Raw genomic sequence first — 4,516 nt, forward strand, 5'->3', positions numbered from 1 at the left:
TGCGCCGCCCTGAGTCCCTGTCGGGAGAAGGGCGGCATATAAATTAAATAAAATAAAATAAAATAAATAAAAATAGTTTATGGCTATTGCTCCTTGGTGTTCAGAATTTAAATATAGAATTCAGTGAGGCATACTTGGAGGACATCTTGTTTTGCTCTGGTGATACATCAACATTTGCTTGTCAGAGTTGCAAGATTGGAACTCTGTGTTTATTCACTTTTATATGACACGAGACAGCTTTTATTTTCCCTCTGACTATTGTTCCCTTGGCCCTACTGCTCTAAAACACAGGACTCCTGCTGAAAGAAAAAGAACTAGAAATAGAAGTGGACATTTCTAAGGTGTGGGAAAGGCTACAGCAGTAATACTTTCCCTCCAAAATGGGAGGGATCTCTGAAACCCTACTTTGTAGTTGTCAGCATTTCTATTCCAACTTCAGAAATGACTTTTAGGAAAGGTGGTTGACCAAAACAGTGTTTCTAACCAGCTGTACATGTATTACTGATACATAGACAACATGGAAGCAGATTCCCCATCCCAAATCAGGAAAGAGCCCACAAGGGAGGAGAGGAGAGGCCAAAAGAAAGTCAGAGCTTCTAGTCTCCCATTGAAAATGTCATAGCAAAGGCAACAGCATTGTGACAATGAGTTTCTGAAATCTATAACTGAAGTCTATGAAAGATTTGGATTTTGGAAGTTGAATAAAGTTGAATAAAGAAGCATTTTGTTTCAGTTCAATATTTTCTTTGGTTATATTCTTCGGTTTGATCATAGGAGAGAACTCTTCTCAATCATTTTAATTATAGCAGTAAAAATTATTAACAAGATTAATTTTTTTAAGTCTCTTACATCCTTAAAACTATCACAACTGATAGAGGAAATCCAAATTGCCTATAAACAAACACAAACACATGTGTGTGTTTTTCCTATTCTAGAAGAACCCAAGTTCTTTCATAGGATTATTTAAGGGACCTAAAATATGAAAAGTTAGGAACCATTTGACTCGAGCTGTCATCAGGACATCTGCATAATGAAAGCCTCATATAAATTTCATGACTTAGGTCGAACATTAAGATGCAAACACCTAATAGTGGCATTTACCTGATGACAATGTTTCACACATGTCTTCTTCTTGTGTCAATGCAGTTCACTGCTGATTCTGCTGGCTATAATAATATAGCATCTCATAGCTGATCTTCTTCCTAACATTTTATGATAGATGCAGGTTCCATTTTTCAGATCAATAAACACCATTTCATACAATAAAATGCAGCAACCAGGTCCAATAGTGCACACTTCATGTCTATGTCAATTGTGTCCTGCCAACTTTACTTTGGTCTTTGGTAGGACATGGCCATATAGTGTAGACATTTTCCCCACATATTATCTTTTATTGATGCAAACACCTATCTACTGCCAAACTGTTTCATTACTGATGTGGGTCAAAAAGGGAGATGCCTAATGATTGTATGCATCTCCATGTAGAAGGCATTCAACACTTTTGGTGGTTGGCCAGCATCAGCACCATGCAATGCTATGGGATAAACCATTATGCTATACACTTCTGATTTTAAGTGAATTGGTATGTGTTAATGCACAGCACTCTAATGATATTCTACCACAGCCATGTTGCATTCACCCTCATGCACATTTTTCCATTAATCTTGCCATCACTTTGCATGGGGATCTTAAGTAATGGCTGGAGTTTGTCTTCATTAGGTCTTCACCATTGACTGGATAGTGGAAGTGCTCAGCTGGCTTCCAGATATCAGTCTTCTTGATATTGAGCTGCAAACCGAATTGGCTAAAACAGTTGTTCCTTGTCTGAACACAGCACTGCAGTTCTTCCCTGGTGGTAGCTGCAAGTAGGACATCAGCAGCATTGAGCAAGGGCCAGGGAACACTGTGATGCAGATCTCACATGATGATATCCATGAGGAGAATGAACAGCAGTGGTAATAATGCTGTGCCTTGGAGCATACCAACTTTCACATGAAAGCTATCAGAAGGGCCAGCGGCACATCTTATTCAGCTTTACTCAGTGCTAACATAGAGCATCTGGTTCCATTTTATGAGTAGCTTGGCCATACCAAGGTCATGTATTGTTTGCTTTATCAGTAAATGCAGAAGACAGTCAAAAGCTTTTTCTAGGTAGAGGAAAGCCAGTTGTCATGACTTCTTTCTTTCTTTCTTTCTTTCTTTCTTTCTTTCTTTCTTTCTTTCTTTCTTTCTTTCTTTCTTTCTTTCTTTCTTTCTTTCTTTCTTCCTTCCTTCCTTCCTTCCTCCCTTCCTTCCTTCCTTCCTTTTTATCTTCCTTTCTGTCCAGTTGTTTGTATAAGTCTCAGTAGTGATTGGCCTTGGCCTCTGTAACAGCTTTCTTTGCACTCTTCTTACAATGACAAATTTTGCCAATTTTTGTTAGTTTTCTGCATTTGACACTTCTTGTAGGCCATCTTCTTTTTCCATACTTTCTGCTGTACTTGCTCTCTCCATAGCCACACCTGCTTATCAATATGATGGTCTCATATTGTCTACAGTTGTTCTCACAGTAGTGATAATAGACACACAGTCCTTGTAGTGTCAATTGAGTATGTGGTGATTTGAGAAAATATAATGCAATTAATAATGACCACCTTGTGGTCTTGCAGCTTTCACCTCTTAATTTTCTCTGTCACACTGCAACGTAGTTAACACATGTATATATTTGTGCCCTAAGTATTGATTGTTAAAATCTTGATGGTTTGAATTGAAATCCTTGATATAATTTAACATGAATTTCAGTGGCTTAATTTTATATAATGGAACAATTATAAAAAACTCAAGTAGAGCATTAATGTCTAAAAAGAATCAGCAAGTTTCTCTGGCTTGTCAATCAAAGATTGTTTCACCTTAATGATATTTGGATAATTTGGTTCTTTCCCACCCACCCCTTCAATCATACCTCAGTCAGATAATCAAAAACTAAGCGCTTCTCATGATCAAAGTAGATAAATGGATAGTTTAAAGAATAATAAAGTAAAATTTGCCTCAGAATAAAAATCTTATCTTTCCAACCTACAAACTATTTCTCCATTTGAAATTTTCCATGTTATATCTCCAAGCAATGGCTCAAAGGGGGGGAAAGTGTTTTCTCTGAAATTTACTTATGTCCTACCAATCTTCTAAGAAAGAATTTTGATGGTTATGGGGGAATCTATAGATCAAGAGGGTATAATGTGTGCAAGACTGAATTGGGAACTTGGGCAATCTAGTAAAAGGGCTAAATGCTTCTGTCTCTTTTTTATCCACTTCCTTTGTTCCTTTTCTCCTTGATAGTGTCTCTTTCCACCTTGAAGACTATCCTGGGGAAAAAAACTCATTCTTCCAAACAAATTGTTCATTATAGGCCTAATGGTAATGAATGTAGCTGCTGATTCTCCATCTGCAAATTAGATGGTTAAAAATAGTAGAAGGCAGCTCTACATACAAAAGATTTATATTCTGTAACTTTCACAATATTGCATTAACATAAATGTGGCAATGGGGCATTTTTTCCCAAGAGTTTGACCCTTTCTTTCTCTGAATGTTTTTCTGAAACCACATTTTTTCTCTCTCTCTCTAAGCAACAGGCTTAGAGAAGAAGAAGGTTCTCTTATCAGAGCTCTAAGTCAATGTGCCTTTGCCAACCCCATCATTAGGCAGAAAACTTAAGTCCATATGGATCTCTTCCATTTTAACTGGATATTTACTGTATCTAATAGTTGATGGGCTTAGAGGGGATAGATTGGGAGGGGGGATTTCTGCATATATATTTATATTCTGGAAGCTAATTCAGAACAATTTGTTTAAGTATTCTTAATAGAACAATAATTTGCACAAAAATTCATATCTCTGTCATTTTTTTTCCTATAGGAGTCATTCCGCAGCTTGGAAAGATTGGATAAAGTCAAGAAAAACCAAAAAATCTTTCCAGGTCAGGTGCTTAATAAGACAGTTCCCTTTTAAAGTATTGGAAATAGTTTATCAATTACGTTTCCCTCAAGTGAGATATAAACAAATTGGCCATAAACTATTTCAATATATTTCAAGGGAAGATGCAGATCTTCTAGTTACATGGAGGAATGCCTCTAGCAATTATACAGCAAGTGTCAGTCATAAATTTTCCATCGAAAAAAAGACTTAAGGTTCTGTTCAAATGGCACATATATTACCATTTGCAATTATACAAGAAAGCAGACATAACTTACTGAATTGTAATGATTAACTACTTTTGTACAGATTTTCCTACCAACATTGGTAGGGATGGCTGGTTTTCAGTCAATATTTTTAAACTCTGATCTGGCCCAATAACATCTCTAGGGCCTACCTCGAGGATGGGGTGTGGAACCCCGAGAGGTGGCATGCAGCGGTTACCAACAAGAAACTATTTAAATTGTTTAAATTGAGAGCTTTTCTACAGGGGTGTTTTAATAAATTTTTAGGGGGAACCAGGGTGGTTGGGAGGGGGGAGGTTCCCCTTAGGTCAGGACCAGCCATG

The sequence above is a fragment of the Protobothrops mucrosquamatus genome, unplaced genomic scaffold (assembly GCF_001527695.2).
Source record: "Protobothrops mucrosquamatus isolate PMUCROS unplaced genomic scaffold, P.Mucros_1.0 scaffold_19, whole genome shotgun sequence".
In the NCBI taxonomy this organism is placed as follows: domain Eukaryota; kingdom Metazoa; phylum Chordata; class Lepidosauria; order Squamata; family Viperidae; genus Protobothrops; species Protobothrops mucrosquamatus.